Source organism: Bombina bombina, chromosome 1 (assembly GCF_027579735.1).
Source record: "Bombina bombina isolate aBomBom1 chromosome 1, aBomBom1.pri, whole genome shotgun sequence".
In the NCBI taxonomy this organism is placed as follows: Eukaryota; Metazoa; Chordata; class Amphibia; order Anura; family Bombinatoridae; genus Bombina; species Bombina bombina.
The window spans coordinates 1499148642-1499175531 of record NC_069499.1 but is presented as its reverse complement, the minus strand read 5'-3'; the positions used below and the strand labels follow the sequence as shown (position 1 = coordinate 1499175531).

The 26890-nt window shown below is 40.0% G+C and overlaps 1 protein-coding gene and 1 long non-coding RNA gene across 2 annotated transcripts in view; one reads left to right on the top strand and one right to left on the bottom strand.

Moving 5' to 3' along the window:
• CEP112 (centrosomal protein 112) overlaps window positions 1–26890 on the top strand; it is a 1492843-nt gene that overhangs the window by 1340723 nt on the left and 125230 nt on the right. The window lies entirely within an intron of this gene.
• On the bottom strand, window positions 373–19224 carry LOC128654123 (uncharacterized). The gene is made up of 3 exons (XR_008401424.1): window positions 19190–19224; window positions 18411–18476; window positions 373–509 (listed from the first exon to the last, which is right to left on the bottom strand). It is a non-coding gene; the product is annotated as an uncharacterized LOC128654123 (long non-coding RNA).

The following is a 26890-nucleotide window of genomic DNA, read 5'->3' as shown; positions in this document are numbered from 1 at the left end:
TAGCCTATCTGATCCTTGGCGACCATTAGCGGTTGCTAAAGTGACATTTGTGTTAGCCTTATATATGTTGGCACTCTAAATCCAATCAGTCTTGAGGAATCTTTATCAAGACCGCACAAAGCTTATTGGTGATATTTAGTTTTCGAGTTTTGGGGTAGAGGTTGAGCTCTAGTAATGTGTGGCAGGTCTCTCTGGGGTTGTGTTTGCTCAGAAGTTGACATGCCTTGTAACAGAACTCAGGTGAATTCTTATGTTAGTATGTTCAATGTTTATAAAGGATAAAGAATTATTACCTCCATCTTTATTTTTATAGTTCTGAAATGACAAAAAAAAACAAAAGCTGAATCTTGTGCTTAATTATTCCCCCAAGTATTATGTTTTTAAAGAAGCTGTAGTAGTTGCCAAACATGTTCCTCTGTTTTCTCCTGTTTACCATGTTCCTCCGACTATCTGCCCCTGAGCTTCTGTGTTGGCAAACACTTGCTGATCTCCCAAAATGATATCTTGTCCTGACGAGGAATCAGATTAAAAGCACATGTGGTATTTTCAGTAGATTTACACTTTTTGTTGAAACCACATATCTTTCTTAAAATGTATATTTAAATAACAACTAAAAGAAGAGTTATGTTATAATTAACACTTTCAAAAGTACCCGAAGTCATCTTCATCCCGAAGGCCATTCTTTCTGGTCTGAGCTCATCTTCCTTAAGACCGATGCCTGTAGCATAACCACCTCAATATCTTGATATATGTAATGAGGGTATCAGCTGACCCCCTATCACATGCATAACTGTTCTGGTAATGACTGAGATGGTTGAGCTGTGGGCGCCGTCTTCAGGAAGATGACCTTAGAACAGAAAGGATGGCCCTTGGGATGAAAATGACTTCACATACTTTGGGAATGCTATGTGATTATACAACACTTGTAATGCTGTGAGCAATTGTGGTCCACAAGTACTCTAGAGCAGGGTTCTTCAAACTTTTTTCCCCAAGACCCTGTGCAATGATTACCAGATATTTTCATGACCCTAATTTTACGCTTGGTCTGAAACTTTCTGAAGTAATATACAAGATAGCAAAAATTTTTGGTAAAGTGACTAAAACGTGGGCGTACTTTATTCTCGATTGTAGTCAAACATGAAAGTGTTGTAAAAGGTTATAACACATTCACTCTCATACATCACACACACACTTTCATACAACACACACACTTTCATACAACACACACACACTTTCATACAACACACAAACTCATACAACAACACACACACTCTGATACAACACATACACACACCACACAAACTCTCATACAACAACACACACACTCTCATACAACACATACACACACCACACAAACTCTCATACAACAACACACACACTCTGATACAACACATACACACACCACACAAACTCTCATACAACAACACACACAACACATACACATGCCACACAAACTCTCATACAACAACACACACACTCTCATACAACAACACACACACTCTGATACAACACATACACACACCACACAAACTCTCATACAACAACACACACTCTGATACAACACATACACACACCACACAAACTCTCATACAACAACACACACTCTGATACAACACATACACACACCACACAAACTCTCATACAACAACACATACACTCTGATACAACACATACACACACCACACAAACTCTCATACAACAACACACACTCTGATACAACACATACACACACCACACAAACTCTCATACAACAACACACACTCTTATACAACACATACACACACCACACAAACTCTCATACAACACACACACTCTGATACAACACATACACACACCACACAAACTCTCATACAACAACACACACCACACACACACTCTGATACAACACATACACACACCACACAAACTCTCATACAACAACACACACACCACACAAACTCTCATACAACACACACACTCTGATACAACACATACACACACCACACAAACTCTCATACAACAACACACACACTCTGATACAACACATACACACACCACACAAACTCTCATACAACAACACACTCTGATACAACACATACACACCACACAAACTCTCATACAACAACACACACACTCTGATACAACACATACACACACCACACAAACTCTCATACAACAACACACACACTCTGATACAACACATACACACACCACACAAACTCTCATACAACAACACACACACTCTGATACAACACATACACACACCACACAAACTCTCATACAACAACACACACACTCTGATACAACACATACACACACCACACAAACTCTCATACAACAACACACACACTCTGATACAACACATACACACACCACACAAACTCTCATACAACAACACACACCACACACACACTCTGATACAACACATACACACACCACACAAACTCTCATACAACACACACACTCTGATACAACACATACACACACCACACAAACTCTCATACAACACACACACTCTGATACAACACACACACTCTGATACAACACACACACTCTGATACAACACATACACATGCCACACAAACTCTCATACAACACACACACTCTCATACAACAACACACACACTCTGATACAACACATACACACACCACACAAACTCTCATACAACAACACACACTCTGATACAACACATACACACACCACACAAACTCTCATACAACAACACACACACTCTCATACAACAACACACACACTCTGATACAACACATACACACACCACACAAACTCTCATACAACAACACACACACTCTCATACAACACATACACACACCACACAAACTCTCATACAACAACACACACACTCTCATACAACAACACACACACTCTGATACAACACATACACACACCACACAAACTCTCATACAACAACACACACACTCTTATACAACAACACACACACTCTGATACAACACATACACACACCACACAAACTCTCATACAACAACACACACACTCTGATACAACACATACACACACCACACAAACTCTCATACAACAACACACACACTCTGATACAACACATACACATGCCACACAAACTCTCATACAACACCCACTCTTACACTCTTATACAACATGCACACACACCACACACACACTCTGATACAACACATACACATGCCACACACACTCTCATACAACAACACACACCACACACACACTCTGATACAACACATACACATGCCACACACACTCTCATACAACAACACACACCACACACACACTCTGATACAACACATACACATGCCACACACACTCTCATACAACACACACCACACACACACTCTGATACAACACATACACATGCCACACACACTCTCATACAACAACACACACCACACACACACTCTGATACAACACATACACACACCACACACACACTCTGATACAACACATACACATGCCACACACACTCTCATACAACAACACACACCACACACACACTCTGATACAACACATACACACACCACACACACACTCTGATACAACACATACACATGCCACACACACTCTCATACAACAACACACAAACTCTCATACAACAACACACACACTCTCATACAACACCCACTCTTACACTCTTATACAACATGCACACACGCCACACTCTCATATATCTCATTGTGACCCAGTAAACATGGTGTTCTACCCAGTAATGGATGCGACCTGTGGTTTAAAAAACCCATGAATGAGTCCGATTGTGGATATCAGTTCCCTCTGAGGGGGAGGTCTAAGATGGATTGCCCCAAGAAGACATAGCTCCCAACTATTGATATTTACATTCCTGAGACTATTTGATCTGCATTATACTTTGACGTTATCTGTGTGTTACCATAATATTGAGTTTTGTTTATGAAGGACCCAGAACTCAAAAGAGACCCATACATGTATGGGACTTTGATCCAGTTGCAACTTTCAATAGATTAATAACTTCCTGGGTCGTAATATAGTAAACTGACCGATCTCTACGGTATAGTTGTTTTATTTGCTTTATGTATTTGTAAGTTCAATACATTTTGATATAATATCCTGGGTAATCTGTGTATCTTAATAATGCTTAACTGGGTTTTTTCACTTGTGTTTACAACTGTGTGCTGGATAAGGTAGTCTTTTGGTTTCTTGTGGAACCTTTATATACTGTATATATATATATATATATATATATATATATATATATATATAATATTTTATTTATTTTTAGATTTTTACTGGAGGCTAATTTTCAGGCATACAATCATGGTTATGTATGTGATGTGTTCTATATGCTACAAACCTGTCCACCCCTTAGTTTGGTTACTTAATCTAGTGCATGTTTATTTATATTTATATATATATATATATTTGGGCTGCAAAAACTAATCGGTAAGTTTGATCATAAAAATAGTTGTCAACAAATCTCATTATCAATTAGGTGGTCAGTGATTAGTTGGTCAGTTGCACAGCACCAGCTGCTTTAATCTGATGATCTACTACAACTAAGATTGTGCAAAAAAAATTGAATTTATTTATTTTTTAAATCTTTTTTCTATCCGATTAATCGGACAATAATCATCCGATTAATCGGATAGAACAAAAAATAATAAATAAAAATGTTTGTACAATACCATGTGCAGGAGCTCCTCGGATTGAAGCAGCTGGTGCTGTGCAATTAACCAACTAATCGCTGACCACCTAATTGATAATGAGATTCTTTGACAACTATTTTTATGATCAATCTTACCGATTAGTTGTTGCAGCCCTAATATATATATAATTCTCCAGTGATAGTATTGTTATTATTACTTATGTCTGCTGTTCATACTGCTTTGGAAGATGGGTTGCTGTGTGTGTGTGTGTGTGTGTGTGGGATCTTAAAAAAAAAGGCTACTACAGAGCTATATATATATATATATATATGTATATATATATATATATATATATATATATAGAGAGAGAGAGAGAGAGAGAGAGAGAGAGAGAGAGAGAGAGAGAGAGAGAGAGAGAGAGAGAGAGAGAGAGAGAGAAATAAACAGTGGGTTGCGGACCTCGGAATCAATTATGGATGAGACCTTGGGACAATAAGTACGGTGCTGAAAGGTTTGTTGACTTTACATTTCCAGACTGTATACCCACTTTTTATAAAACATGCTCAATACAAAACTTCATAACAAATGTTATGCTGCAGCACATTCAAGTAATCTGATGTTGTTCTGATAAAATGTGTTGTTTGCTTAGAAGAGAAATAACTTTCATGCACTCTTAAATAAGGAGGTGAGTGTGGAACAGTAGTCCCAAATCCGCCAGGGGCTCTTGGGAGCGATGTGTATCAGTGTAGCCATCTTTTATTTTTCACAGGACTGAACAACTCTTCCGTAGAAGTCAGTAGGTTGGCCACCTTGTAATTACAAAACTCTTCTGTTATCTTACCATGAAAAACATATCGGCCAAGTCTAAACATTTTTTAAAAGAAATAACATTGTGTTTGCTGCAATTGTTTTTCAAAAGCTAAGCTCCACCCACCACTTGCCTTATTTGGAAGAGCTAATCTGGGCTTGAGAAGTCTGCAGTTTGCTTTTTCAGTTCTGAGAATATGATATTGTAAATTTGTTTTACAATGAATAACAACCTCTGGTGTTTATTGTCATTTTATCAACTAATAAAATCATCAGATATCCAATCACTGTGTCTGGCACTAACACAGCCACTGAGAAAAAAAAAGTATATATTTTCAATCAGCTTAATATAAATGAAAAACTGCCTATGTTCCACTTGAATACTTGCCGCTAAACTAAAGTTTCATTGTTTAGGAACGTTAGTTTACTTTTTATTTTCATGAGCAAGATTAAAAGGATCATTAAGTTGGGGGTAATTACTGTTCTTTCTATGGCTTCATCATAATTACCCTTGTTATGTTACTACTCTGGCTCTTACCCTGATTATAAAGACTAATTACTATTATTGCTTGCACTGTGGTTCATTGCTCAATGTGGCAATCTACAAAATTACTAATGTAGCACATAAAAGGAAGGGAAAGTAGAATTTTCATTTGGGGAATCACAAGCCAAACGTGTAAGTACGTCTGCACAGGGCTAGAAGCGTATTTAAGAAATCACAAGAGCCGAGACAATGTCACTTGTCACCAGCGCAGGATTTTTAAAAGGACATAGTAAACAAATCACAAAGCAGCAGTTAAATGTTTAAATATTTTTTCATGATCAAAGGGACAGAAAACACCTAATTGTAACTGCATTTTTGTTGTCCTGCTATAGAATAACATATCAGCCACGTCAATACATCAATATTTATTCATTTTCAATAACCAAACTCTACTCATCATTTTCCTTATTTGGAGGAGCCAATTCATGCTTGAGTCTATAGACCACGGTCATGACGTTAGTATAGACTGCATTGTTTTGCAATTGCTAACTGCAATTAGGGAAAGATATGTAGCAGGTTTAGCCTTGCGAAGTCTACATAGTGATTTTTGCTTGTTGCCACTGGACCCTGGAACAGTGGAACAGTGGAAAAGTGTTCTCTGTTGAGTGATGAATCACGCTTTACTATCTGGGTGTTTTTCAGGGTTTGGGCCCTTTAATTCCAGTGAAGAATCATCTGAATACTACAGGATACAAAGACATTTTAGACAGTTGGGTGCTTCCAACTTTGTGGCAAAATTTTGGACAAGGCCATTTCCTGTTTCAACATGACTGTGTACAAAGTAAGGTTCATAAAGACATGGGGGTAGATTTATTACATGCCGGACAAACATGATTCGCTGTAGTAAATCATGTCGGCATTTAACATTGTCGGCATTTAACATTGCACAAGCATTTCTTGTGAAATGCTTGTGCAATGCCGCCCCCTGCACATTTGCGGCCAATCGGTCACTAGCAGAGGGTGTCAATCATCCCGATCGAATCTTACGACCGCTGCTGTGTGTGTGTGTATATCACTAAGACAAATGTCTTGGTAACTAGAGAATTTTGCTAGACTGGTTGTTTATATATAGATCCTGTATTGTTTTTAAATTGGTTTGTATACACTGGGTATAGCATAGATTAGTGAATAGGCTGTTTGTATACAGTGGGTTGCTAGGTTACAGACGCCGCCTGATGACGTGCGTTTCGTGCCGTGTGCCCTCTGAAATTCACTTGGTGTTTGTAACGCTTTGAGGTGAGTGGGTATTTAAGGTTTTGTTTAATGTTTGGTTATTGTTGTCAGTTTGAAAACGGGGGTAACACTCTGAAACGCCATTTTAAGGGATTAAAAAGTATACCCTTGGTTAAACCCGGTGAGTGCCTTCCTCATTTGCTTCTATTGGAATACTTTGCAGTGCACCCCGGTACATTACGGTAACCGTGAGTGCTAGGCCATACAGGAAATATATATATATATATATGTGTGTGTGTGTATTTATATATATATATATATATATATGTATGTGTGTGTGTGTGTATTTATATATATATATATATATATATATATATATATGTGTGTGTGTGTATTTATATATATATATATATATATGTGTGTGTGTGTATTTATATATATATATATATGTGTGTGTGTGTATTGTGTGTATACATATATATATATATATATATATATATACACTTATATTCCAACTTTGCATAATATCAGTGCAGAAAACAAATTTCGCTTTTTTTATGTTATGGAATGTTTCAGTATGGAGCTTACGTGCAAACAACTTATCTAATATAAAAATAATTTAATAAACTTAACCCCTTCATGCCTGTACAATATTGTTAACATCGGAACAAAGTTCTGATGGAAACACTATTAGTAAAAATGAAATCATGTGATCGTCAATGCGATCACGTGATTTCAAGGCCGTGATCAAATCATGGCAATTCTTGACATCTTCAAAGGGGGAAGCTGCAGGACACTGTATAAGGTAGGACATTCCATGCCGTCCTGATGGCATTAAAGCCCAGCGCAGTTAGGATGGCATTGGAAAGTCCCACCTTATACGGCATTAAGGGGTTAAAGAGATATGAAACCCCAAACTCTTCTTTTATGCTTCAGACAGAGCATATAATTTTAAACAACTTTCCAATTTACTTCTATTATAAAATTTGCTTTATTCTCTTGGTATAATTTGTTAAAGTAGCGCAATGCGCTACTGGGAGCTTGCTTAACACATCTGATGAACCAATGACAAGACACAAATGTATAAAGCCACCAATCACCAGCTATCTCCCAGTAGTGCCTTGCTGCTGAGGATGTGTACATATTCTTTTTTAAAAAACAAATTATACCAAGAGAACAAAGTAAATGTGATTATAGAAGTAAATTTAAAAGTATATAAAAATTGCATGCTTTATCTGAATCATGCAAGTTTAATTAAGACTTTTCTATCCCTTTAACTGTTGTTACAATCTATACTATAATCGTGTTTGTAACGCGTCCGTCGGTGTTGCCAGTTGCGCACGCATCCTCAAAGGAATGTTGGCTGTGTGCGCAGCCAAAAGAATCCGCCTGGATGCACCAAAGGTGGATTCTTTCACCAGCCTGCCATTTTCAGAATCCACCTGGATGCAGCGTAGGAAAACCCAAAGCCTTAAAAAAACACACACACAAGCCACCCGCACGAAATAACGAAAAAACATGTAACCGCCCACACGAAGTATAACAAAAAAAAAAAACTAACCTCCCACAGGAAGTATTAGCAAGCACCGAAACCGCCAACCCCTACATCGCAAAATAATAAAGTAATTAACCCCTAATCCACAAATAACATAATTAAAATATTAACCCCTAAACTGACAAACCCCCACATAGCAATAAACCTAATTAACCTATTAACCCCTAAACCCCCACATCGCATTAACCTATTAACCCCTAAACCGCCAACCCCCCACAACGCAAATAACTAATTATTAAGCCCCCTAACCTTGCACCCCCTAAGTTAACCCCAATACTAAGTCGCACTTAAAAAAAAATAACATTAAATTACAAAAAAAAATCTAAAATTAGAAAAAATAAAAAAGTCAAAAATTACAGAAAAAAATAAACAAAATGATCAAAAATAAAAAAAATTAAACCTAATCCTGATGAAAATATAAAAGCCCCCCAAAATGATAACACCCCCTAAACTAAACTACCAATAGCCTTTAGAAGGGCGTTTTGTAGGGCCATTGCCCTAAGTTAAACAGCTCTTTTACATTTAAAAATTAATGTAATTTTAAAAAACAAACCCACCCACCAAACCCCCCAAAATAAAAAAAACTAACACTAAAAAACCTAAACTACCCATTGCCCCTAAAGGGGAATTTGTATGGGCATTGCCCTTAAAAGGTCATTCAGCTCTTTTACTGCCCTTAAAAGGGCAATCCAGCCCATTAAATCCCTAAACTTAAAAATAAAAAAAAATAAAAAAATTAAAAAAAATCCTATCACTAAGCCCCAAATAGGTACTCACAGTTCCTGAAATCCGGTAGAGAAGGGCTTCTTCCAGGCGGCTCCATCATCTTCTATCTTCATCAGGGGGCGGTCCTTAGCGGTGTGGCGGCTCCTCTTCATGCTATCATCTGTCGAACACTGAAGATTGAATGCAAGGTACCCCATATTTATTGGGTTACCTTGCATTCCTATTGGCTGAAATTTTGAGAGCTACTGAAATCTTATTGATTGATTTGAACAGCCAAAAGTATTTCAGTAGCTCTAATCCTATTGGCTGATTTCAAAATTTCAGCCAATAGGAATGCAAGGTACCCCAAATTGATTGCGGTACCTTGCATTCAATCTTCAGTGTACGATGGACATCGGATGAAGAAGAGCCTCCATGCCGCCGAGGAACCTCGCATCGGGGAAGACAGCTCCGCACCTCCGCTCCGCCTTCGTTTCGGATGAAGATAGAAGATGATAGAGCCGCCTGGAAGAAGACCTTCTCCGCCGGACTTCAGGAATGGTGAGTACCTATTTGGGGCTTAGTCTTAGGCCTTTTTTTTTATTTTTTTGGGGTGGCTTTTTTTTTAGATTAGGTTTTTTTGGCTGGAAAAGAGCTGATTGCCCTTTTAAAAGCAGTAAAAGAGCTAAATGCCCTTTAAAGGGCAATGCCCATACAAATGCCACTTTAGGGGCAATGGGTCCTTTAGGGTTTTTTTAGTGTTAGTTTTTTTGGGGGGGGTTTGGTGGGTGAGGGGTTTTTCTGTTAGGGGGTAATTTGTTTAGGTAAAAGAGCTGTTTAACATAGGGCAATGCCCTAGAAAAGCCCTTTTGAAGGCTATTGGTAGTTTAGTATTAGACTAGGGGGTGTTTTTATTTTGGGGGGGATTTTTTATAGGGGTATTAGTTTAGGTTTCCATTTTTATTTTGGATAGCTTTGTTTATTTTTTTCTGTAATTTTAAATTTTTTATTTTGTGTAATTTTATCTTTGGGGTTTGTAGTTTTGTTTTATTTTTAAATAGACTGCCCTCTGGGCAGGCTTATTGCCTAGTTTAGGAAAATAAAAAGATTAAATTGTATTGCTGATGCTGCATTTCCTGGAAAATTATGAAAGACAAATGCACCTTGTTGGTATCTGCTGGTTGAAAAACACACACAGTATTTCTGTTTAAAAGGAAAGGCTATTTTAAAATCTTATAAAGAACCGTTAAACTTGATATTTCAACAACACATACAATGTTTCATTATTGCAATTGAAACTGCAATATACATTAATTATTTATTTTGCTGTAAAATACATCTAAAAGTTGTGCTTGCTTCACTTTCTCCCAGGGAGGTTTAGGTTAATACTTTAAGGCAGTTTATGTGAGCTTTTGTTTACTTTTCCCTCCCTCCCTAAGCTTCTATGGTGTTACTTGCTTTGAAAGGTGGATTATCAGTTTTGTATCAACAATCATGATAGGAAAAGCATTTTGTGCAATAGTAACTAAGTTTTATCAGTGCTAAACCACCTTAAGGGAATACAAGAGTGCATGCTACCCCAGTCTGCACATGTGCAAACAGAGTTTGTGCTGTATCTGAGTATTAGTTTGTGATTGGTTAGCAGGGGTTCTTTTGTTCTGCAGGACAAGGAAATCAGTGAAAAGAATAAACAAAACAATATACTCATGTGACAAAATAAAGCTGCAGTTTTCAATGCAAAATTACTCTTATATATGAAGGTTTATAATCCTGTAGTTTACCATTTGTGTTTAGTGTCCCTTTAATGTTTTTTGGATGTTCCTGTCTATGTAAATGTTGGTCTATCTTGTCAGGTCTGTAGATCCTAGCCCCTGCCAACCAATGAGCAAGGAGTACCTAGGTACTCGTGAAAATATACATTGTTTGAATCTCTCAATTTAAATGTAAATCACATTTAGTTAACCCATTTACATAGAAATTGCTTAAAGGGCCATAATACCTAAATGTTTAAACACTTGAAAGTGATGCAGCATAGCTGTAAAAAGCTGATTAGAATATATCACCTGAACATCTCTATGTAAAAAAGAAAGATATTTCTCTTGTTAAGTGTATCCAGTCCACGGATCATCCATTACTTATGGGATATTAACTCCTCCCCAACAGGAAGTGCAAGAGGATTCACCCAGCAGAGCTGCTATATAGCTCCTCCCCTAACTGCCATTACCAGTCATTCTCTTGCACCCAACGAATAGATAGGATGTGTGAGAGGACTGTGGCGATTATACTTAGTTTCATACCTTCAATCAAAAGTTTGTTATTTTATAATAGCACCGGAGTGTGTTATTCCTTCTCTGGTAGAATTTGAAGAAGAATCTACCTGAGTTTTTCTATGATTTTAGCCGGAGTAGTTAAGATCATATTGCTGTTTCTCGGCCATCTGAGGAGAGGTAAACTTCAGATCAGGGCAGATTAATCTGCAAAGAGGTATGTAGCAGCTTATTATTTTCTGACAATGGAATTGATGAGAAAATTCTGCCATACCGATATAATGTAAACTCAGCCTTAAATGCAGTAGCAGCAACTGGTATCAGGCTGTCATGTATGTATATTTTACACTTCAGTATTCTGGGGAATGGCACTTCACTGGAATTATACTGTATGCATAAAACTTTAGCCTAATTTGCAGGGACTAGCAACAGGCTTTTTAATAACACTCAATTTATTAATGTTAAACGTTTTTTGCTGGCATGTAAAATCGTTTAATTTTCTGAGGTACTGGGTGAAAAAATGTTTTGGGCACTATTTTTTTCCACTTGGCAGTCGTTTTATTTAATTTATGACAGTTTACTGATCTCTCTCACTGTTATGTGTGAGGGGAGGGGCCTTTTTTTGGCGCTTTTGCTACGCATCAAAAAATTCAGTCAGAAGTTTATTGTCTTCCCTGCATGATCCGGTTCATCTCTACAGAACTCAAGGGTCTTCAAAACTTGTTTTGAGGGAGGTAATCACTCACAGCAGAGCTGTGAGATTGTAGTTGACTGTGATAAAAAAACGTTTATTTCTGTATTTTTTTTTCTGCTATCAGGGTTAGTTATCCTTTGCTAATGGGAGCAATCCTTTGCTAAAATTGTGTTTTTTACAAAGATTTGATGCTATAACTTTTCAGTTTATTAATTTTCAACTGTCATAACTTTTTCTGTGCTTCTTATAGGCACAGTACGTTTTCTTATTATAGTAAATTACTTGAAAAGTATTTCCAAGTTGCTAGTTTATTTGCTAGTGTGTTAAAAATGTCTGATTCAGAGGAAGATATCTGTGCTATATGTGCTAAAGCCAAAGTGGAGCCCAATAGAAATTTATGTACTAACTGTATTGATGCTACTTTAAATAAAAGTCAATCTGTACAAATTGAACATATTTCACCAAACAACGAGGGGAGAGTTATGCCGACTAACTCGCCTCACGTGTCAGTACCTGCATCTCCCGCTCGGGAGGTGCGTGATATTGTAGCGCCGAGTACATCTGGGCGGCCATTACAAATCACATTACAGGATATGGCTACTGTTATGACTGAAGTTTTGGCTAAATTACCAGAACTAAGAGGTAAGCGTGATCACTCTGGGGTGAGAACAGAGTGCGCTGATAATATTAGGGCCATGTCAGACACTGCGTCACAATTTGCAGAACATGAGGACGGAGAGCTTCATTCTGCGGGTGACGGTTCTGATCCAAACAAACTGGATTCAGATATTTCAAATTTTAAATTTAAGCTGGAAAACCTCCGTGTATTACTAGGGGAGGTGTTAGCGGCTCTGAATGATTGTAACACAGTTGCAATACCAGAGAAAATGTGTAGGTTGGATAAATATTTTGCGGTACCCGGCGAGTACTGACGTTTTTCCTATACCTAAGAGACTTACTGAAATTGTTACTAAGGAGTGGGATAGACCCGGTGTGCCGTTCTCACCCCCTCCGATATTTAGAAAGATGTTTCCAATAGACGCCACCACACGGGACTTATGGCAAACGGTCCCTAAGGTGGAGGGAGCAGTTTCTACTTTAGCTAAGCGTACCACTATCCCGGTGGAGGATAGCTGTGCCTTTTCAGATCCAATGGATAAAAAGTTAGAGGGTTACCTTAAGAAAATGTTTGTACAACAAGGTTTTATATTGCAACCTCTTGCATGCATTGCGCCTGTCACGGCTGCAGCAGCATTTTGGTTTGAGTCTCTGGAAGAGACACTTGAATCAGCTCCATTAGATGAGATTACACACAAGCTTAAAGCCCTTAAGTTAGCTAACTCATTTATTTCAGATGCCGTAGTACATTTAACTAAACTTACGGCTAAGAATTCCGGATTCGCCATTCAGGCACGCAGAGCACTGTGGCTAAAATCCTGGTCAGCTGACGTTACTTCTAAATCTAAATTGCTTAATATACCTTTCAAAGGGCAGACCTTATTCGGGCCCGGGTTGAAAGAAATTATCGCTGACATTACAGGAGGTAAAGGCCATGCCCTGCCTCAAGACAGAGCCAAACCTAAGGCTAGACAGTCTAATTTTCGTTCCTTTCGTAATTTCAAAGCAGGAGCAGCATCAACTTCCTCTGCACCAAAACAGGAAGGAGCTGTTGCTCACTACAGACAAGGCTGGAGACCTAACCAGTCCTGGAACAAGGGCAAGCAGGCCAGGAAACCTGCTGCTGCCCCTAAGACAGCATGAATCGAGGGCCCCCGATCCGGGAACGGATCTAGTGGGGGGCAGACTTTCTCTCTTCGCCCAGGCTTGGGCAAGAGATGTCCAGGATCCCTGGGCGTTAGAGATCATATCTCAGGGATACCTTCTAGACTTCAAATTCTCTCCCCCAAGAGGGAGATTTCATCTGTCAAGGTTGTCAACAAACCAAATAAAGAAAGAGGCGTTTCTACGCTGCGTACAAGATCTTTTATTAATGGGAGTGATCCATCCGGTTCCGCGGTCAGAACAAGGACAAGGGTTTTACTCAAATCTGTTTGTGGTTCCCAAAAAAGAGGGAACTTTCAGGCCAATCTTGGATTTAAAGATCCTACACAAATTCCTAAGAGTTCCATCGTTCAAAATGGAAACTATTCGGACATTTTTACCCATGATCCAAAAGGGTCAGTACATGACCACAGTGGATTTAAAGGATGCTTACCTTCACATACCGATTCACAAAGATCATTACCGGTATCTAAGGTTTGCCTTTCTAGACAGGCATTACCAGTTTGTAGCTCTTCCATTCGGATTGGCTACGGCTCCGAGAATCTTCACAAAGGTTCTGGGTGCTCTTCTGGCGGTACTAAGACCGCAAGGAATTGCGGTAGCTCCGTACCTAGACGACATTCTGATACAAGCTTCAAGCTTTCAAACTGCCAAGTCTCATACAGAGTTAGTACTGGCATTTCTAAGGTCGCATGGATGGAAGGTGAACGAAAAGAAGAGTTCTCTCTTTCCACTCACAAGAGTTCTCTTCTTGGGGACTCTTATAGATTCTGTAGAAATGAAGATTTACCTGACAGAAGACAGGTTAACAAAGCTTCAAAATGCATGCCGTGTCCTTCATTCCATTCAACACCCGTCAGTAGCTCAATGCATGGAGGTGATCGGCTTAATGGTAGCAGCAATGGACATAGTACCCTTTGCACGCCTACATCTCAGACCGCTGTAATTGTGCATGCTAAGTCAGTGGAATGGGGATTACTCAGACTTGTCCCCTACTCTGAATCTGGATCAAGAGACCAGAAATTCTCTTCTATGGTGGCTTTCTCGGCCACATCTGTCCAGGGGGATGCCATTCAGCAGGCCGGACTGGACAATTGTAACAACAGACGCCAGCCTACTAGGTTGGGGCGCTGTCTGGAATTCTCTGAAGGCTCAGGGACAATGGAATCAGGAGGAGAGTCTCCTACCAATAAACATTCTGGAATTGAGAGCAGTTCTCAATGCCCTTCTGGCTTGGCCCCAGTTAACAACTCGGGGGTTCATCAGGTTTCAGTCGGACAACATCACGACTGTAGCTTACATCAACCATCAGGGAGGGACAAGAAGCTCCCTAGCAATGATGGAAGTATCAAAGATAATTCGCTGGGCAGAGTCTCACTCTTGCCACCTGTCAGCAATCCACATCCCGGGAGTGGAGAACTGGGAGGCGGATTTCTTAAGTCGTCAGACTTTCCATCCGGGGGAGTGGGAACTTCATCCGGAGGTCTTTGCCCAAATACTTCGACGTTGGGGCAAACCAGAGAGAGATCTCATGGCGTCTCGACAGAACGCCAAGCTTCCTCGTTACGGGTCCAGATCCAGGGATCCGGGAGCGGTTCTGATAGATGCTTTGACAGCACCTTGGACCTTCGGGATGGCTTATGTGTTTCCACCCTTCCCGATGCTTCCTCGATTGATTGCCAGAATCAAACAGGAGAGAGCATCAGTGATTCTAATAGCGCCTGCATGGCCACGCAGGACTTGGTATGCAGATCTAGTGGACATGTCATCCTGTCCACCTTGGTCGCTACCTCTGAAACAGGACCTTCTGATCCAGGGTCCCTTCAAACATCAAAATCTAATTTCTCTGAAGCTGACTGCTTGGAAATTGAACGCTTGATTTTATCAAAACGTGGTTTTTCTGAGTCAGTTATTGATACCTTAATACAGGCTAGGAAGCCTGTTACCAGAAAGATTTACCATAAGATATGGCGCAAATACTTATATTGGTGCGAATCCAAGAGTTACTCATGGAGTAAGGTTAGGATTCCGAGGATATTGTCTTTTCTACAAGAAGGTTTAGAAAAGGGTTTATCCGCTAGTTCCTTAAAGGGACAGATTTCAGCTCTGTCCATTCTTTTACACAAACGTCTGTCAGAAGTTCCGGACGTTCAAGCTTTTTGTCAGGCTTTAGCTAGGATCAAGCCTGTGTTTAAAACTGTTGCTCCACCATGGAGTTTGAACTTAGTTCTTAATGTTTTACAGGGGGTTCCGTTTGAACCCCTTCATTCCATTGATATCAAGTTGTTATCTTGGAAAGTTCTGTTTTTAATGGCGATTACCTCGGCTCGAAGAGTCTCTGAGTTATCTGCCTTACATTGTGATTCTCCTTATCTGATTTTTCATTCAGACAAGGTAGTTCTGCGTACTAAACCTGGGTTCCTACCTAAGGTGGTCACTAACAGGAATATCAATCAAGAGATTGTGGTTCCATCTTTGTGTCCTAATCCTTCTTCGAAAAAGGAACGTCTGCTACACAATCTAGATGTAGTCCGTGCCCTGAAATTTTATCTACAGGCAACTAAGGATTTTCGACAAACGTCTTCCCTGTTTGTCGTTTATTCTGGTCAGAGGAGAGGTCAAAAAGCTTCGGCTACCTCTCTCTCCTTTTGGCTTCGTAGCATAATACGGTTAGCCTATGAGACTGCTGGACAGCAGCCTCCTGAAAGAATTACAGCACATTCTACTAGAGCTGTGGCTTCCACTTGGGCCTTTAAGAATGAGGCTTCTGTTGAACAGATTTGCAAGGCTGCAACTTGGTCTTCTCTTCATACTTTTTCCAAATTTTACAAATTTGACACTTTTGCTTCTTCGGAGGCTGTTTTTGGGAGAAAGGTTCTTCAGGCAGTGGTTCCTTCCGTATAAAGAGCCTGCCTGTCCCTCCCGTCATCCGTGTACTTTAGCTTTGGTATTGGTATCCCATAAGTAATGGATGATCCGTGGACTGGATACACTTAACAAGAGAAAACATAATTTATGCTTACCTGATAAATTTATTTCTCTTGTAGTGTATCCAGTCCACGGCCCGCCCTGTCACTTTAAGGCAGGTAATTTTTCCATTAAACTACAGTCACCACTGCACCCTATGGTTTTCCTTTCTCTGCATGTTTTCGGTCGAATGACTGGTAATGGCAGTTAGGGGAGGAGCTATATAGCAGCTCTGCTGGGTGAATCCTCTTGCACTTCCTGTTGGGGAGGAGTTAATATCCCATAAGTAATGGATGATCCGTGGACTGGATACACTACAAGAGAAATAAATTTATCAGGTAAGCATAAATTATGTTTTTACCTCAAAAGTTCCTCAGTAGCCACCTCCCATTGTAAAGGTTTTCTAAGCAGCATTTTAGTGTGTCTGTCCTGGGACAGCTGAAAGGATGAGCATCGTGCACTCTCATATTATTTCACCAATCAGGTTAAGGAAGCTTACTATGAAATCTCATGAGAGTTAAGTCAAATCTCATGAGATCACAGAAAAAGAGTTCATGACCTCAGCACTGCTGATGCTGATTGGCTGCAGTTCATTTCTTCATTTTTTTTTTTTTTTTTACCTGCAGCTGGGAGCAACTTTACACAGAACTTACTCTGCTGAGCTGAGGAGATTGTGAGGTAAAATATCTTCCCTTTTTACATAGAGATGCTCAGGTGATATTTTCCTGTCAGCTTTTTACAGTTATACTGCATCAGTTTCAAGTGATTTAGCATATGAGTATTATGTCCCTTTAAGCATTTTGCTTATTGTCCAAATCATCGTGGAACGAGCAAAAGCATGAGCCGGAATCAAGCCAATTAAAATCCAAGATGAACTCCAGACCAGAGATGTTGCTACCTGGCTTTCTAAGTGGGTATAATGGAGCTTATTAAAGAACTCAAATTACATGTTTTAAGTGCTTAAAGGGATATTAAAGTAAAAATGATTTAGATAACGCATGCAATTTTAAACAAAATTCCAATTTACCTCTGTTGACAAAAATAAGCTTTATTTACTTGGTATCCTTTGTTGAAGAGTAAATCAGGGTAGGCTCAGTTACATCAGTTCACTACTGGGAGCTAGTTGAACACATCTGGTAAGCCAATGATATGAGACATATATGTGCATACACCAATCATCAGATAAAGCCCAGTAGTGCATTTCTGAGCCTAGTTATGTGCATCATTTAGTGCATTAATGACTATTACTATTATTATTACTATACAGATGCAAATGCTACAGAATTAACAATATATGGCACAGACACTTACAGGGTGTGGCAGGAGATTTAGACAGCTGCATATTCTGCCTACTGACCCATTTGACCTTTCATCACCCTAAGAACAAACAAACAAAAAAAACAGACTTAAGTTGTGCTTCACTATCTTTTAGTGTTTGGTTTCTTATACTAGACTAGGGGTATTTTCAGAGTCTGTGGCGCAAAAGACAACAACCATAAGCTTACAAGATTAGTTTGTTAGTAAATATGCTTAAAGGGCCAGTGCATTTCAGTTTTTAATAAGATCATTTTTGCAATAAACACAGTATTCCAGAGTAATGGTCACTCTGGAGGTCCTGCTCTTGGATAGAGTTGCCCCCTGCCTTCACAAAGATATCTGTGCATTCCCAAAACAGCCACAACCAAAAAAGGTGACGTGCATTTGCAACATACTGAGTCTGAGTGTTGTAGTGTGTGTCTGTGTGTCTGTGTGTGTAAATGTCTTTGTATGTTAGAGTGTGTGTCTCTGTGTTTGTCAGTGTCTGTTTATGAAAGAGTGAGTGTCTTTCTGTGTCTATGTGTGAGAGAGTGTGTATGTGTGAGTGTGAACGTGTGTGAGAGTGTGAATATCTATGTGTGAGTTTGTGTTTATGTGCTATATGTAGTGTATACTCTTACATTTTTTTTTTTTGCTGTGCACAGTGTTAAGAGTGTTCGGGTTTGGCCTAAACTAAACGTGGCAACCCTACACTTAGGATGCAAGTTTGTGACATGTTGGCACCAGTTTAGCTTACAATGATCCTGCTTTTTTCTTTTGGTGGGATTTCTTACCTGACAATCCTCCCAGACATGTTGCTCTGCAGTCATACATCTTCCCAAGCCTAGAAATGAATACATTCATGCAGGAAGTTACAAGCCATAGAATGTTTTTTGCCTCAAGTCATATTATCAAATGTCACTGTGTTTTTTTGTGTGTGTTTTTTCTCTCATTCATTATCATGTACATCCCAGAGCTAAATGACTCTTTTTCTCGACTGTCAAAGTTTGGAGATGATTTTTTATTTCATTTTTTCTATCCAGTTTTAGTAAGCTGTTTACGCTCTGCAAAAGAGGAGTTTAGATTCATTTTAAGTTCTCCTGCATCTGACAGTTATTTATTTCCCTGAGCGATGATCATTATTGGTGCAGACTGCATCATATCATTTACATGTTTAAGTGCTTTTTAAAGAGGAGGATATGAAGGTTGGAAAGCAAAATATTGCAGGCCTTTGTTCTCAAGCCAACACAAAGCATTTGCAAGGTCAGGTGTGGCATAGCTTTTCGTCAGTAATAATGTTTACGGGAAAGCCAGAACCCCTCTTATACTCCTGCGCCTACTCTGTGAAGAAAGATTACTCCTCTAAGCTGGAGACCAATACTTAATAACCAATACTGAAACAATTTCTGCTATTTTTATATATATAACATTTTAGAATAGGCTAGCACTTTCTTTGTAATATAAGCAGCTGCCTATTTCAAACAGCACTTTCATCTGGGTAGAAACCAACAGTCAAAAAATAGAATTCTAGCTTTATTCTGGTGACATTTGGGTATTAGCCCCATTCTCAGCCTTCTAAATTCCATTGACTGTCGGTTTTCCCTGCAGATTATTTATTTATATACTATATATCACTCACTCTCTGGCGAGCTTTTATTCTCACTATCCCTCCCACATGGAAAGCATTGTGTAGCCTTCTCAGGCAACCAAGGGGTTAAACCACACAACAAATGTGACACTACAGGACTGAGGCCTGTTGCATGAAGATATCAAGGTAACATAGCATAGACAGGAGAATATATTAGCTATAGATACACTGTTATAAAGCTGCTATAGTTTAAGGGACAGTGCACTGTGAATTTTTTCTCCCTCTAATGTGTTTGCAAAAATCCACTTTGCTTGCTGAGTGTATTAAATTGTTTGCAAATTGCTCTTCTACTTTTATTTTGTAATTTGATTTTTTTTCAGTTGTTGGGTATGTGTGTCTCCAAAAGGGTTATGGGGGAACCAGACGTGGACTCGCTGTCCAATGTGCTTAGAAGGATATGGCTGCACCTCACTGATGAGGCCAAAAAGATTGTCTGGGGTTGCCATTTTCCTTGTTCAGAGGAGAATCGCCTGGTAATTCGGACTGATATACTTCAAGAAAGTTTTCCTCTGTGAAAAGTACAATTGGGCTAAAAGAAGCTACTCCCGGGTGGTAACCGGGCCATAGAACCAGCCACTGAGCTGTTGTGATAACTAATTAATTATATATTATCTAAATTGAATGCACGTAAACTCTAGTGGGCAGTTTCAATGGATTTAATCTTTGTCAGGGTAAGTATTACCAAACAATTCAAGAAAGTTGCCTCAAAAGAATGTCCAATATTAAAATGTAGCAGTGAGCAAACTAATGTCCAAGTCCACCGCCATTTAATTCAGTATAACTGGGACAGTTCAAAATGTATGGAGTAATCCTCTAAATTCTCCAACTCTTTGCTCTGTGGCACTTTTCTGTCAGAGCTTGGGCCCATTTAATTTGGTTGTTGTTTAAATTAACAGAAAAGGCTATTTCATATGCAAAAAAACCTAAAGAAGCAATTTACCATACATTTTAAACTCGGTCAGGGTCTCCTTAGAAAGATCTTATTGCATCACGTCTCAATTTCAAGCTTCCAAAATACGGATCAAGGTTGAGGGATCCAAAAGGGGAGTTGGTAGACGCGTTAGCAGTACCTTGGTGTTATCATATCATCTAGTTTATCTGTTTCCCCCAATTGTGCTCCTTCCATGTGTGGATCAAACAAGAGAGGATGTCTGTGATACTGATAGCTCCTCCATGGCCGTGCAGAGCTTGGTATGCAGATCTCATCATATTGTTGTCTGCTCTTCCATGGCGTCTTCCTCAGAGGCTGGACCTTCTATCTCAGGGTGCTTTCTTTTACCAAAATCTAGATTCTCTGAGACTGACTGCATGGAGGTTGAACAAATTATTTTAGCTCAGAGAGGCACAAATGGTTGTAAATGCTTCTATAGAATCCCATTTGTTCAGAAATAGCAGACATGGAGGAGCAGACAACAATATGATGAGATCTGCATACCAAGCTCTGCATGGCCACGGAGAAGCTATCAGTATCACAGACATCCTCTCTTGTTTGATCCACACGTGGAAGGAGCACAAATCTCTGTGCTGTTTCCAACTCCCTTAACTTCCCCTTTCCTCTCTCTGACCACCATCTATTAACTTTCTCTCTCACTCTACCTGCTACATCTTTGCAAGCCCCAAAAAACTGCTACCTCACAGGAATTTAAATGACTTGGATCTCACAGACTTTTCCACTCAACTGAGTCCTCTGCTCTCTGACATTTCATCCCTCTCTTGTCCAAACCTCGTGACTCTACAGTATAATTCGGCACTAAAATCAACACTTGACAAAACTGCACCCTCCACTCTTCGACGTACATCAATCACTCAACGGCAACCATGGCACACTAAACAGACCAGATATCTTCAGCGATGCTCACGGGCCGCTGAACGGCAGTGGAGGAAATCACGCACCTTTGCTGATTTCCAACATTATAAATTCACCCTTAAGTCCTACAACTCTGCGCTCAGCCTGGCAAAACAAGTCTATTTCTCCTCCCTCGTGTCATCTCACGCATCCAACCCCAGAAAACTGTTCTCAACCTTTAACTCCCTTCTACGTCCGCCTGCCCCCCCCCCCCCCCCCGCCCACTACCAACCTCACTGCTCAAATTATTGCTGGTCACTTCAAAAATAAAATTGACACCATTAGAAAAGAGATCTGCACCTCGCACCCCGCAAACCCAGCAATCCTACCCACCCCTTCTATTACCAAAAATCTATGCTATTTCCCTCCTGTAACAGAGGAAGAAGTCTCTGCACTCCTATCCTCGGCTCATCTCACAACCTGCCCACTTGACCCTATTCCTTCACGACTTATTCCCCCTCTCTCTGCTTCACTAACCCCTACCCTAACTCATCTCTTTAACCAATCCCTCACTGCTGGCACATTTCCTGACACATTCAAGCATGCGTCAATCATACCAATCCTAAAAAAGCCCTCGCTTGACCCCTCCACGCCTTCTAACTATCGACCGGTCTCCTTACTTCTCTTTGCTTCAAAATTATTGGAACGACTAGTCTATAATCGGCTAACTCAATTTCTCACAACTAACTCCTTACTTGATCCACTACAATCTGGTTTCCGCCCTAAACACTCAACAGAAACCGCTCTTGCTAAAGTAACAAATGACCTGTTATCAGCCAAAGCAAAAGGCCATTACTCATTACTAATTCTTCTTGACCTGTCCGCAGCTTTTGACACAGTTGACCATCCCCTCCTCCTAAAAATACTACATTCATTTGGCATCCGAGACACAGCCCTCTCCTGGTTTGCATCATATCTTTCAAACCGCTCATTTTCAGTTTCCTTTAACAACATATCTTGTGATCCTATGCCTCTCTCAGTTGGAGTACCGCAAGGCTCTGTCTTAGGTCCCTTGCTTTTCTCTCTTTATACATCCTGCCTTGGAAAACTTATAGCCTCCTTTGGATTCCAGTACCACCTATATGCTGATGATACCCAAATCTATCTTTCCTCTCCTGATATCTCTCCCTCTTTACTCAACCAGATTTCTGACTGCCTCTCTGCAATTTTCTCTTGGATGTCTTCACACTACCTCCAACTCAATCTGTCCAAAACTGAGCTGCTTCTTATTCCCCCCTCTTCGAGACATCCAACACCTGACATTGCTCTGATGGTTGGAGACTCTATTCTCAACACCTCACCCCAGGTCCGCTGCCTTGGGGTCACACTAGACTCGGAACTCACATTCAACCCACATATACATGCCCACATATATATGCCGGTCACACCTACGCAACATTTCCAGAATTCGTCCCTTCCTTACTCAAAATACTACAAAAATACTTATTCATTCCCTCATCCTGTCACGCATTGATTATTGCAATCTACTCTTAAATGGCCTTCCAAAACACCGCCTCTCCTCCCTCCAATCTATTATGAATGCTTCTGCTAGACTCATCCACCTAAGCCGACGATCTACATCAGCTGCTCCGCTCTGCCAGTCTCTACACTGGCTCCCCATACACTCCAGAATACAATTTAAAGTATTAGCCCTAACCTACAAAGCACTCAACAGTCTAACTCCCAACTACATCTCCTCTCTCATCGTGAAATACTCCCCATCCCGTCCTCTTCGATCAACCTCTGACATACGTCTCTACACTCCTGTTATCTCTACATCCCACTCCCGCCTCCAAGACTTTGCACATGCTGCTCCTGTCCTCTGGAACTCTCTACCCCGCTCCGTCAGACTGTCTCCAACCTTGTATAGCTTCAGAAGATCCTTGAAAACCCACCTATTCAGAGAGGCTTATCATCTCTCCTCCATGCCGCATCCGAACCAAGCTAATACATGTACATGAACTGCCTGACTCACTGTTGCAAATACAACCGATGTAGCAAGCTACCCCAACTTTATGTCTCTGCACCCTAAACCTATAGACTGTGAGCTCTCCGGAGCAGGGCCCTCTTCCTCCTGTGCTAGATTTGTTTAGTCTTGTTATGTTTTGTATTGTATCACAAATCTTTGTCATTGTATACCCCTATCATTGTACCCAGCGCTACGGAATTTGGCGGCGCTATACAAATAAATGATAATAATTATAATAATATTTGGCTTTGCCGTTGCTTTTTGATAATTAGAAGGCAGCTAAATGTCACTGTGCACCACACTTGTATTATGCCCAGCAGTGAAGGGGTTAATTAGGTAGCTTGTAGGGTTAATTTTGGCTTTAGTGTAGAGATCAGTCTCCCACCCCCTGATCCCTCCCTGACCCCTCACAAACAGCTCTATTCCCTCCCCCATCCCACAATTGTCAGACTTTTTTTTTTTAAGCATTTTTTTTAAATAAATAGTTTCTGCAGTGTAAGTTCCCCCCTAACCCCCAACCTCCTCGTTCCCCCCTCCCAAACAGCTCTCTTAACCTCCCCCCCCTTCCTATTTGTGGCCATTTTAGGTACTGGCAGCTGCCTGCCAGTACCCAATTTCTTAACAAATTTGCTTTTTTTATTTTTTTTACCCCATTTTTCCATAGTGTAGCTGCCTTCCCCTCATTATCCTACCTCCCTCCCCCTCCCAGATCCCATTCCAAACAATATTTCCCCTCTCCATTCTCCCCCCTCCCTCTCGCAATGATCGGTCGCGCGCGCCTGTACCCCTCGCACGTGCGCTCCCACCCCCCCTTGCAAGCTCCCGTCTACCTTCCCGGAACAGTGGCCAGAACTAGTCCAGTGATGGGCCGCCCACCCGCCTCCCTGCAGCTGCTCCCAACCACCAACGATCAGCACCATCGCTGGCCGATGCAGAGAGGGCATCGGTGTGCCAAAAAAGGTATTGCAGTGATGCCTCCAATATCGAGGCATCACGGCAATACCTTGAAAGCGCCTGGAAGCGATCAGGATCGCTTCCAGCCGCTTTAAACCCCTAACGACGTACAGGGTACGTTGTTGGTCTTTAACGACCAGTTTGTGTATGACGTACCATGTACGACGTGTGTCGTTAAAGGATTAAGTTAGAATTAGCGAATATTAAATATAATCAATGTTTGTCGCACAAATGATCAATTTATGTTAAATTATGCAATAAAAATATGCTTAAAGGGACAGTAAACTTTGTACAATTTATTTTTTTTTTTTAAATAAAAGTTTATCCTTCCAACGTCCATGATGATAAACTTTGTAAATGTCATATTCCATTTCACCTATTCAATGGAGCCTTTGTATACTACAATTGTTCAATATGGTGTATACTCAATTATTTGTTAGATTATACATGTTTCAAAGTATACTGTATTGTATTTAGAAAACAATAAAAGAAATCATTGTTAAAACAGAAGTTTACCCTTTAAACATTTATAATATGTAACGAATATCTAATGATGCAGAGCAAATGCGCTTTGGAAGCATTTTAAATTTTGTTCTCAACTTACCAATTCACAGCTCCTCCTGTCACCCACGAAGCTGGAGCTTTTTTTATTTTTCAGTTTTTTTCAATCATGGCCTCTGTAACCAACTGGAGAGCAAACGTTTGTGTTCACGTTCCCCTATCATTTGCGCTTAGTCATAGCTGGCTGATATATACACTGCTTTTATGTATTACGCATGCGCAGGGGAATCGAGATGCACGCTCTTACTTTGTATATGGGAGGTCCGTCTTTGTGGGCAGCCAGGATAGCCCTGAGTTGGCAAGTTGAGAACAACATTAAAAACGCTCCCAAAGCTCATCTGCTCTGCATCGTTAGATATTATAAATGTTTGAAGGTGAAACTTTGACTTAAAAAAAATGTGTGTAATGTAAACTGTCCCTTTGAGTAACATTTATACATAATAAAAATGTTGTAATATTGCAAAGTACACTGTCTCCACCCAGCTGTTTCATAATACCATCTGGCTGGCAAACTTTTCTGTTGAGAACTCTGGTATATATAGTTGACACTATATAACTATATATATATGTGTGTGTGTGTGTGTCAATTTTTGTTTATTTTTTATAACAGCTGCTTATACAATTTTTGTATATAGTATCAGTGGTGCTCTCCATTTTTTTCACTCACGCACACACACACACACACATATATATATATATGTGTGTGTGTGTGTGTGGAAAAAAATGGAGGGCACCACTGATACTATATACAAAAATTGTATAAGCAGCTGTTATAAAAAATAAACAAAAAATAAAAATAAATATCATCAAGTGGTAACAGTGCTGCAAATAATTGTGCAAAACAACCTTGTAGTGTTGATACTAATGTTTATTTCAAATATATAAAACACAGTATGCAAACATAGTTGCAACCTTTATTCAGAGTGAACAATCACAGCTTTAGTAGCAATTTAAACAGTTGAGAATGTATTGCAAGTGAATTGTATCTTAATACATCAATGCCCACTGGCAGTATAGTGATATCTACTATAAATGCAGTACAAAGGAACTGTTCATAATGTTATAATGTTACACAATAATAAAAACAAGTGCATACAAAATAAAAATATATATAGATAAAAATGAGTAAACAGCAAGTCTCAACCTACTGGTCTGGCCAGACTACTCAAACAATATACTCACATATACTTGTTTTTATTATCCCCCCTCTTTTGCTCTCTCTCTCTCCCCCCTCTCTTTTGCTCTCTATCCCCCCTCTCTTGCTCTCTGTCCCCCTCTGTTTTGTGCTCTCTCTCCTCTTTTGCGCTCTCCCCACTCTCTTTTGCTCTCTCTCCCCTCTCTTTTGCTCTCTCTCCCCTCTCTTTTGCTCTCTCTCCCCTCTCTTTTGCTCTCTCTCCCTCTCTTTTGCTCACTCTATCGCCCCTATTTTGCTCTCTCTCTCCCCCCTTTCTTTTGCTCTTTTGCTTTCCCTCCCCCTATCTTTTGTTATCTATCTCCCTCTCTCTCTATCCCCCCTT